This window comes from Amia ocellicauda, unplaced genomic scaffold (assembly GCF_036373705.1).
Source record: "Amia ocellicauda isolate fAmiCal2 unplaced genomic scaffold, fAmiCal2.hap1 HAP1_SCAFFOLD_58, whole genome shotgun sequence".
NCBI lineage: Eukaryota > Metazoa > Chordata > Actinopteri > Amiiformes > Amiidae > Amia > Amia ocellicauda.
Window position 1 is genome coordinate 571,035 of NW_027102988.1, and position 12,178 is coordinate 583,212.

Here is a 12,178-nt window from a genome sequence, read left to right on the forward strand (position 1 = left end):
CCATGATGGTCCCATTGTGGTATACATTAAAAGTGAGCATCACACTGTCTGTGTCTTTCTCTACCAGCACTGAGATCTGCCTGCCTCTGCTAATGCCCCTCTTGTTGTTATTGGGGTATGTCTGGCACAGGGTTTTGTGAAAGGCGGTGTAGAACAGTAGATTGTTCTTGACCCTGTTTTCTCCTTTACCGGTGTAGTCTAGGATGAGGGTCTCAGGAGATGCTCTCATCACAGCTTGTTTGTAGTCCTTCTTAGCCTGTGTAGAGCGAATGTCTTCAGGGTATCGGATTTCAAAAGGCAGCTCTGCAGTCAGACTGCTGTTCGATAGATTTGTATCAGTCTCAGTGGCAGTTGGGCTCTCTCCTACTGTCACTCTATTCAAAGTGAGCTCTGCATTTTCATTAGCTGAGTCAACTACTGAGAATGCTTATTTATTTTATTTATATATATTGTTTTGTTTAATAATTTGTGTCTATAGGTGAAAGGTCTTACCTCCAATTCTTGTCTTCAGCTTTTCTTTTCTGACTTTTCTTCCTGAACTGTCTCTCTGCTTTCTACTTTTTGTGTTTTTATTAAAATTATTATTTTTTGAATACTTTTTCTTCTGAATTTCTATTCCATGTCTTCTGTGTATGTTTATAGTGCTATATATTCATTTGTAAATGACAAATTAAATCTGCTTATGTATAAAAACAAATGTTTTTTAGGAGCTCATATTCCTCTCTCTCTCTCTCTCTCTCTCTCTCTTTCTCTCTCTCCCTCTCAATTCAATTCATTTGTATTGTCAAAGCAATTGGACATACATACATATACATATATATATATATATATATATATATATATATATATATATATATATATATATACACACATACATACATACATATATACATATACACGGAAAATGAATAATAGAATTATGAATCACGTAATCAAGTACAGAAAAAGAAAATGTAATAAAATGTGATCTTTAATACATACAAATAAAGAAAATAGGTTTACTATTTCCAGATTCCTTTTTTGAAATACAACGACATGCATTACAAACGAGTATTTACATTATATTTACAGTCGGTGCTCGTGTGTCACTGTGTCCCTCAGGCTGTGGTAGGCGCTGACATATTGGGCAGCCAGGGTGGCTGTGTGTCCCTACCCCAGGAGGACTGAGCGTTTTTCTTTTTTCTCAGTTTTGTCACAGGTTGGGTGGGCATCCATTATGTTGTTACAGAATGTGTCCCTTATTTTGGGCTAAAGTTTTCCGTGGAGGGGAACGTGAATCAGTTTGTACCATTTTTGGGAGGATCTGCCTTGTTGGGGCGGAGCTGTGATCCAGGTGAACAGCAGATCGGGCATAGGTGGGCATGTGGGCAGAGGAGTAGGAAGGCCGGTCAAGCAAATAAGCTTGCTAAGGTACGCAGAAGCAGCAAGCAGCCCCCCCATCCAGCCAGCCAGCCAGTCTGGCTGGCAGTGACTGGGTGGTTGACAGACGGCAAGCAATGGAATGTACGTGCTCTGTGATGTCATAGAAGTCAGCTGAGAGAGGCTCGTGATGTCATCGCTGAGCTGGCTGGCTGGCTGGCTCTGTGTGTGTGTGTGTGTGTGTGTCTGTGTCTGTCTGTTTTTCTGTTTGTCAGTCTGTCTGTTTGTCTCTCTCTCTCTCTCCCTCTCAATTCTATTCATTTGTATTGTCAAAGCAATTGGACATACATACATTCATACATATATATATATATATATATATATATATATACATACATACATACATGCTAGAAAGTCATTACTATGTTATCTTAAAGGCTAACTAAGCAGAACATATATCATTATAGAACAGAGTTCATAGGTCTACACATGGTATTAGGGAACAGGCACGTAGGTCATTCTGTTTGACATTGTCTCCAAGGTTCTCATTGTAAATAACAAAGAGAAATCAAACTACCTTATGGCCTCCTGACCTTCTAGCTTGACCTTATCTTTCTTAAGTATACAAGAAAGAAAAACAGTTGTGAGAAAAGAAATTCTAACTTTCCTTCCACACATACATACATACATACATACATACATACATACATACAAACCAGAGGCATGCAAAAAAATATAAAGAGGAAGAAAATGTTGTATAGCACATACAAAAGGGATGGTGATGAAACAAAATACATAGAATATGTTGAGCTGCAAAGAGATCTTAAGAAAGGGATCAGGAAAGCAAAGAGGGAAATAGAAAGAAACATAGCTCTTGGAGCTACAACCAATGCAATGAGCTTTTTTCAAAATTACAACAGCAAGCGGTCAATTAAGGAGGAGGTGAAACAGATAAAGAGCAAAAATGGAGGTATCTTGGAAAACGAACAAGATGTGTCAAATATTCTAAATGAGTATTTCACAGAGGTTTTTAGAAAAGAAGAAACAGATGACATGCCACAGGTTGACAATCAATCCAGTCAAACCCTAAGAGAGATCAGGATAAATGAGGAGGAGGTACTAAAGGGACTAGCAGAATTAAAATCAAACAAATCACCTGGGCCAGATGGGATATTTCCAACAGTACTTAAAGAAATGAGGGAAATTATGTATAGGCTGCTAACTCGATTATTCCAAATGACACTTAGAACAGGGGATGTTCCCACTGACTGGAAGACAGCAAATTTCATACCAATCCACAAGAAAGGGGACAAAACTGAGCCAGGAAATTACAGACCAATCAGTCTCACCTGCATCACCTGTAAAATGTTGGAAAAAATGATTAGACAGAAAATAAGAGGAGCATCTCAATGAAAACCATATTCTTGGAGATAGTCAACTTGGGTTTAGACGAGGCAGATCATGTCTTACTTACTTAATAAATTTTTTTGAACATGCAACTGCAGCTGTAGATCACGTGAAAGCATATGATATGATATACTTAGATTTCCAAAAAGCTTTTGATAAGGTTCCACACCAAAGACTGATCCTCAAATTGGAAGCTGTAGGCATTCAGGGTAATGTAAGTAGATGGATTATGAACTGGTTGATGTATAGGAAACAGATTAGAGGAGTCACTTCTAACTGGAGTGAGGTTGTTAGTGGAGTTCCACAGGGATCAGTACTAGGGCCTTTGCTTTTTCTAATCTATATTAATGATCTGGACTCTGGGATACTTAGCAACCTTGTCAAATTTGCAGATGATACTAAAATAGGTGGCTCAGCAGATACAATCTTGGCAGCACATGCTATTCAGAGGAACTTAGATAAATTCAGTTGTGGGCTGACACCTCGCAAATGAAATTCAATGTGGACAAGTGCAAGGTAATACATGCAGGAAACAAAAATGTCCACTATAATTACACTATGGGAGGTACAGATCTAGATGAAGTAATGCATGAGAAAGACCTAGGAATCTATGTGGATTCACTTTCTCCATCCAAACAATGTGGGGAAGCAATACAAAAGGCATACAGAATGCTAGGGTATATCGTCAAAAGTGTAGAATTTAAAACAAGGGAAGTAATGTTAAGACTGTACAATGCGCTAGTTAAACCTCATCTGGAATACTGTGTACAGTTCTGGGCACCACACTTCAAGAAGGATATTGCTGCTTTAGAGGCAGTTCAGAGGAGAGCAACCAGACTTATTCCAGGTCTGAAGGGAAAGTCCTACTCGGAGAGACTGAGGGAACTGAACCTTTTCACCCTGGAACAGAGGAGATTACGTGGGGACTTGATCCAAGTCTTCAAAATCATGAAAGGTTCCTCAAACCAGAGGAGCTTTTCCAGATCAGCAGGGACACACACACCAGGGGACACAAATGGAAATTGGGCTTCAAGGCATTCAAGATGGAAAGTGGTAGAAGCTGAAAGTTTGGGAACATTTAAAAATAGACTGGATAGGATCCATGGATCACTTAGATATTAATGGACACCAAACGAGCATGATGGGTCGAATGGCCTCCTCTCGTTTGTAAACTTTCTTATGTTCTTATGTTCTTATGTTCTTATGAATGTTCCCTAAGCATGTTTCAAATGTTCCCTAATTTATGTTACAAATGTGCCTTAGCACCTCTCTCTCTCTGTCTGTCTCTCTCTCTCTCTCTCTCTCTCTCTCTCTCTCTCTCTGTCTCAATTCAGTGCATTTGTATTGTCAAAGCAATTGGACATGCATACATACATACATACATATATATGGAAAATAAACAATATGTGTACATCTCTGCATTAATGGTGCCCTAACAGATGTGCAAGTTACATGACAGACAGACAGACAAACACTCACACACACTTTCACACACACACACACACACACACACTTTCACAGACAGACAGACAGACAGACAGACAGACACACACACACACTATCACAGACAGACACACACACTTACAGACACACACACAGACACACTTTCACACACACACAGGGGAATAGGCACCCCACCCTGACACGTATAGAAGACTGGATAGGGAGATATAAATAGCAACGGGGAGACTCTTGTACTTGGTGTGGCTCTATCCATATAGTGGGGCCAGCAGCCACTTAGCAGGTGTAGCAATAGAAGCTCAGCCTGGGGAGACTGGATTTAGCATTTCCTCTCCATTTTGATAAGTATCCTTAATCATTTCTGCAAAATACTTCTATGATACCTATGTATGTTTTTTACTTGTACTATATTATACTATCAAGTATCAGTGTACACATACAATGTGACCTGTTACATTAATACAGAGGCCATGGAAGGCCAGATCAGTAATAGCCACTGTCCCCTGATATTACACTTTTTTACAATCACTTTGGCACTCATTTCAGAACCTTGATGTCATTTTTCAAAACTCTAGACACAAAACTCACACCCAATGATCAAAATGCACATTTTTCAATTGCTTGGATACAATACACATCAACCTCAGATCATTTGTTCATTGAACTAAAATGACACAACTTAACATCAAAGAATTACCATTTCAAAATGCAATTCACACATTACATCTGAGATCACTGTCTATTCATTTCATTACAAAGATCTAACTATCAATTGATACAGCTGCTCAAAATGATAAGTGACTGTTGCATTACTCTTAATTCATAGTTTTATGGAAACTGACGAAGAGTATTCCATGTTTCGATAATGAAAGTTTCAGGATAATGAGATCCATTGACACCAATAACCGAGGAGCATGAACCAGTTGGACTACATTATCTATGGATGTAATATTTCATCATCATTCATCATCATGTAGCACTTTTCCACACCATGTTTTCAGTGTGGAAGGAAAGTTGGAAATTCTTTCTCTAATACCTGTTTTTCTTTCTTGTATACTTAAGAAAGATAAGGTCAAGCTAGAAGGTCAGGCCAGAAGGTAGTTTGATTTCTGTTTTTTATTTACGATGAGAATCTTGGAGACAATGTCAAACAGTATGATTGAAGTGCCTGCTCCCTAATCCATGTGTTGATCTATGAACTCTGTCCTATAATGATATAAATTCTGCTTAGCTAACTTTTAAGATAACATAGTAATGACTTTCTGATTATAACCAGCTCTTTGATTTTTGTGTATAAAAGCTCTGACTGTTAAAATGAAGGCAGAGTGACTTTGGGATCTTCTTGAGTCACTGTTCCTCTCCACGCTGCGTGTATTAAAGGCATTGCAACTAACGCTCCAACCTGGTTGAAGATGATTGTTCTTCCACATCAGATTTGACATTACTGTATGTATGCAGGCCCTTGTAATTGCTTTTCCAATACTGCCAACTGGTTATTGATGATTGATTTCACATTGTGGTACGAGTATCGAGTGAAATGAGTGCTATCCACCCCAGCAACACAGTGATAACATGGAGCCGGCAGGTCATCCAGGTCACAATAGAGGTAAAGCAGTGGGAGGAGGAAGACGTGGTGGTCAAAGGAATGGAAGGGGACATGCACCCCTTCTGAGAGGTGGTCATGGGCCTCGTCATAGAGGAGGGCTTAGGGCTCACCAGAGAGGCAGCCATGGGCCTCATTTGAGAGGTGTTGGGGGAACGTGGTAGAGGACAAGGCCACGGACCAGACAGCGGCAGCAACAGCAAATAGTGTCCAGTGAAATCCGAGAAATAGTTGTAGAGCATGTTGTAAATCATGGCATGACCATGACTGAGGCAGCTACAATGATTCAATCAAACCTCAGAATCAACTCAGGATCAACTGTGGCCTCAATCATCAGAAATTTCCGTACTGAGAAGCGGCAAGTCTTCAGCATGCACAAAACATTAGGCTACTCTCAATTGTCAAATGACTGTATACTGCATACCAATGTGTAGCACAGAGTATAGTGTGCCTTTTGAAAGAAATGCAGACAGAGTGAAGCAGCTGATGACTGAATATGTTCAGGTATGTTCAGTTTCAAGATGCCTCTTGTGAAAAATGGTTGTGAGAACCTGAACCTGAACACAGGGCTGATGGAAATTTAGAAGTACGGTAATCAATCCTTTGTTTTGCTTTTTACACTAAGCCAGGTGAGGAACACTGCAGTTGACATTTTACTGTAGTTTTGTTCTTTTTTGTAGCTAATTATTGTTGCATGGATTCAAAGAAACCTATGGTGTGATTTGATTGTATTGTATTGTATTGTATTTCAGATTTTGTTCAATGATTCCACTGTGTCTGTAGTATTCTCTCTACTAGTCCTTTTACAGTGATGTATTTATGTGTAGTACCATAATGAAACATGTATCACATATTTTGTACTACAATATTTAATGATTGTACGAACAACTACACAGTGAAACTATCGGTATCTTCTGTTTTACTATGTTACTATGGTATTTCATGATAAATGAGTTATTTGAACCAACAAGTCTGCAAGTGCAAGGTTTCTTTAAAGATATGAATGCACAATGCAATGTCTTGAACATTGGACAGCCTGTGTTACAAGTGATGACCGTTTTGAGTTTTGTGTCTAGAGTTTTGAAAAATGACATCAAGGTTCTGAAATTAGTGACAAAGTGATTGTAAAAAACTGTATATTCATCCTATTTAATGTGCTCTTTTAAAATGTACTTTTCTTTTTTATGTTGCCATTTCTGTTCTACCAATGTTTCAGTTGTTAGCCAAAGATTGACAGAGTACATCTCATACACACAGGCCAGACAGCAAGGATTTCTTTTTGAAATTCAATTAAAAATGCTGCATGAACTCATCAATACGATTAGAGCTCCTGAAAGCAATATAACTAACTCACTCTACAGCATCTCATTAGCAGTGAAAAGAAACCAAGAAAGTTGGGACAGTCGACTGTTTACCACTATGTAACATCACCTTTTCTTTTAATAACACTTATTAAGCACTTGGGCACTGAAGACACCACTTGGTTAAGTTTAGCAAGCGGGATTTTCCCCCATTCATCCATTATGCATTTCCTCAGCTGCGCAACTGCACAGGGCCTTCGTTGTCTTAATTTGCACTAGTGCGCCACACATTCTCAATTTGGAGACAGGTCAGGACTGCAGGCAGGCCATGCTAGCACCCGCACTCTCTGCCTATGCAACCATGCGCTTGAAATCTGGGCAGAATGTGGTTTGGCGTTATCCTGTATGTATGTGTGTGTGTGTGTGTGTCTGTCTCTGTGTGAAAGTTAGTGTGTGTGTCTGTACGTGTGTGTGCCTGTCTCTGTGTGAAAGTGAGTGTGTGTGTGTGTATGTCTCTCTGTGAAAGTGTGTGTGTGTGGGGGTGTGACAGTGTGTGTGAGTGTCTGTCTGTCTGTCTGTCTGTTTGTCTGTCATATAACTCGCACATCTGTGAGGGCACCATTTTTGCAGAAGAGATGTACACATTTTGGAGCAACATATGCTGCCATCCAGACCTCATCTTTTCCAGTGACGTCCCTGCATTTTCAAAAAGATCACATTTTATTACATTTTGTTTATCTGTACTTTATTACATCTTATTGTGATTTATACTTGTAATGTTTCTTTTCCATATATATGTATGTACAGTGGGGGAAAAAAGTATTTGATCCCCTGCTGATTTTGTACGTTTGCCCACTGACAAAGAAATGATCAGTCTATAATTTTAATGGTAGGTGTATTTTAACAGTGAGAGACAGAATAACAGCCAAAAAATCCAGAAAAATGCATTTCAAAAAAGTTATAAATTGATTTGCATGTTAATGAAGGAAATAAGTATTTGATCCCCTATCAATCAGCAAGATTTCTGGCTCCCAGGTGTCTTTCATACTCTGTTGAAGTGCTCCTAATCTCAGCTCGTTACCTGTATAAAAGACACCTGTCCACAGAAGCAATCAATCAATCAGATTCCAAACTCTCCACCATGGCCAAGACCAAAGAGCTGTCCAAGGATGTCAGGGACAAGATTGTAGACCTACACAAGGCTGGAATGGGCTACAAGACCATCACCAAGCAGCTTGGTGAGAAGGTGACAACAGTTGGTGCGATTATTCGCAAATGGAAGAAACACAAAATAACTGTCAGTCTCCCTCAGTCTGGGGCTCCATGCAAGATCTCACCTCGTGGAGTTTCAATGATCATGAGAACGGTGAGGAATCAGCCCAGAACTACATGGGAGGATCTTGTTAATGATCTCAAGGTAGCTGGGACCATAGTCACCAAGAAAACAATTGGTAACACACTATGCCATGAAGGACTGAAATCCTGCAGCGCCCGCAAGGTCCCCCTGCTCAAGAAAGCACATATACAGGCCCGTCTGAAGTTTGCCAATGAACATCTGAATGATTCAGAGGAGAACTGGGTGAAAGTGGTCTCAGATGAGACCAAAATCAAGCTCTTTGCCATCAACTCAACTCGCCGTGTTTGGAGGAGGAGGAATGACCCCAAGAACACCATTCCCACCATCAAACATGGAGGTGGAAACATTATGCTTTGGGGCTGTTTGTCTGCTAAGGGGACAGGACAACTGCACCGCATCAAAGGGACGATGGACGGGGCCATGTACCGTCAAATCATGGGTGAGAACCTCCTTCCCTAAGCCAGGGCATTGAAAATGGGTCAAATACTTATTTCCCTCATTAACATGCAAATCAATTTATAACTTTTTTGAAATGCATTTTTCTGGATTTTCTTGTTGTTATTCTGTCTCTCACTGCTAAAATACACCTACCATTAAAATTATAGACTGATCATTTCTTTGTCAGTGGGCAAACGTACAAAATCAGCAGGGGATCAAATACTTTTTTCCCCCACTGTACATACATATATATGGAAAAGAAACATTACAAGTATAAATCACAATAAGATGTAATAAAGTACAGATAAACAAAATGTAATAAAATGTGATCTTTTTGAAAATGCAGGGACGTCACTGGAAAAGATGAGGTCTGGATGGCAGCATATGTTGCTCCAAAATGTGTACATCTCTTCTGCAAAAATGGTGCCCTCACAGATGTGCGAGTTATATGACAGACAACAAGACAGACAGACAGACAGACACTCACACACACTGTCACACCCCCACACACACACACTTTCACAGAGAGACATACACACACACACACTCACTTTCACACAGAGACAGGCACACACACGTACAGACACACACACTAACTTTCACACAGAGACAGACACACACACACACACATACATACATACATACATATGGAAAAGAAACAATACATTTATAAATCACAATAAGATGTAATAAAGTACAGAAAAACTAAATGTAAGAAAATGTGATCTTTAATACACACAAATATGTATGGCTGGTCGGATGCGTCTTGGACTCGGGTTCCTCTTCATTACGTATAACGCTTTTGCCTTTTGCTAAAGCTTTCCGTGGAGGGGATCGTGGGTGAGTTTGTACCATTTTTGGGAGGCTCTGCCTTGTTGGGGCGGAGCTGTGATCCAGGTGAACAGCAGATCGGGCATAGGTGGGCATGTGGGCGGAGGAGGAAGGCCGGTCAAGCAAATAAGCTTGCTAAGGTACGCAGCAGCAGCAAGCAGCCCCCCCATCCAGCCAGCCAGCCAGTCTGGCTGGCAGTGACTGAGTGGTTGACAGACGGCAAGCAACGGAATGTACATGCTCTGTGATGTCATAGCAGTCAGCTGAGAGAGGCTCGTGATGTCATCGCTGAGCTGGCTGGCTGGCTGGCTCTGTGTGTGTGTGTGTGTGTGTGTGTATCTGTGTCTGTCTGTTTTTCTGTTTGTCAGTCTGTCTGTCTGTCTGTCTCTCTCTCAATTCAATTCATTTGTATTGTCAAAGCAATTGGACATACATACATACATATATATATATATGTAGCGTAAGGTACACTTATAAATTTCAATTAAAGAAGTGAATTCATAGTATCACCTTATCACGAATCCTGGAGTCTTTTAGAACTCAATTTCTGTAATAATTGGACGCAGACACCAATTCCAAAGATATAAATTGTCAAATTTATTTAAAAACAAAGACTAAATGTAGCACTACACTAATTATACAAAAGGGAAAAACTAATTAAAATTCAACTCTAGATCAACAAATCAAAGACAAATCACTTCCGTGACCAAATCAAAGACCATGGGATCACATAGGATAACACACAAATCGTTAAACAAAAAAGGTTATAAACACATTGACTACAATACCGGTTAGTAATTCTAGGAATCACTAAGAAACAGTTGAAAGTGCTAAATTGCAGTTTCAGAAGATGAAAAAAAACTGTAACTGATGGGATATGTAGTACTTTATACTCGAGTGGTCTATGCGATTACACCCTGTTGGTGTTATTAAGAACGCCAAGTACCAGAATGCAGAGCGGGACTGTTTTTTGTGCCGTGACTTGTCGGGGGAAAAACGCGCAGAAAAAACGGATGAGAAGGTGAAGGTAGTATGGCGGTGATGCACGCGTTGGTGAAGTGGGAAAGCGGGGTCGACAAAGACTCTTACAGCGTGATTCCCACTGCTTGCTTTCGCAATTTTGATTTATTCAGCATTGCTGATGATGACGAAGAGACGACTCGAAACTTCAGAGCAGAGTGGAGAGACATGAACAAACCTCCAAAAGGTGGATGGCCTGTCCATGAAGCGCAGATCATTATGACTGGTAAAAATGTTTATTTAAAAAAAAAAAACATTAAAGTCTTTACATGCTATTTGATATATACAATCACAGTATATTTGAAATGAATGTTTAAGTTATTAATGTGTTGTACTTCTAACATACTCTTATAACATGGTAGGTGGTGGTGAGGGCACTAAAAACTCGTCATACTTGACTGGCATTTGTAAGAACGATTTATTGTGTGTTGTGCTTTACAATAAAATCCCCCAAATCACAAAATAAATTAAACCAGATATAATTTAACTTCAGTTTTGATTCAGTGTTGGCTGTTCATCTTAATTTGTATGGTCAAAGCACAGTATTTTTATGACAAATAAATATAATCCCCAAATATCTGTGGACATAATGCAGGGTTTTATTTATTTTATTTTTATTTTAGGAAAAGAAGGTGAACTAAGAAGAAAACTTAATGACCTAACAAAAATGCCCTCTCCTAAAATGAAGAGAGTACCTAAAACAAACAAAAAACTTCAAATTTCAGATGATAGTGACCTTGATGAACCACAGTTACCGGTGAGATAATTACTGCAAATATTAAATAAATGTATTGCAGGATTGTTTTTTTTTAATCATTTTCATATATATATATATATATATATATATATATATATATATATATATATATATTTCATTTTAAACTCTTTTTCTCTCTGAATACAGCACAAAATAAGAAAGAAAACCGATGGAGCTTCAAGAATTAGATCCCATCACATTCTACAGACATTTAAAGAGTCCAGTGAAGTTGAGCTACAGCAAAAAGTTAAGCAGCTCGAAAAGGAAAACACAAGACTTAAAAATGAAAACCAATGTCTTCGAAACCGTATGGTTGATGGTAAGTTTTTTTATTTATAGCAAATAATTCCTTACCTTGATAAATGTTATTCTTAAGTAATTTAGATTCCAGAGTAATGTATTATAGTTGATCATACTGAAGTAATCTAGAACCACAATACAGACTCGTAATGTGCACTGTCTAATAGTTTAATAATACTGATTATTAAATAAAGTTTTTCAACATAACTTCATAATCCTACATTAATGACTATATGCATTACATTAGACCTGGTAATTGTTGTATTTTATCTTTTTTATTTTTTTCGTAGCTAATGTTAATGACCCACAAAAAGGTCAGTTTGCCAATAACATAGAGCAAGTCT

General features: G+C 38.9%; 1 non-coding gene across 1 annotated transcript; it reads left to right on the forward strand.

The window, feature by feature from the left end:
- The first annotated feature begins 9,694 nt into the window (after positions 1–9,694).
- Positions 9,695–9,809, forward strand: LOC136738807 (U5 spliceosomal RNA). Its single transcript, XR_010812701.1, has one exon. It is a non-coding gene; the product is annotated as a U5 spliceosomal RNA (small nuclear RNA).
- The last annotated feature ends 2,369 nt before the right edge of the window (positions 9,810–12,178 follow it).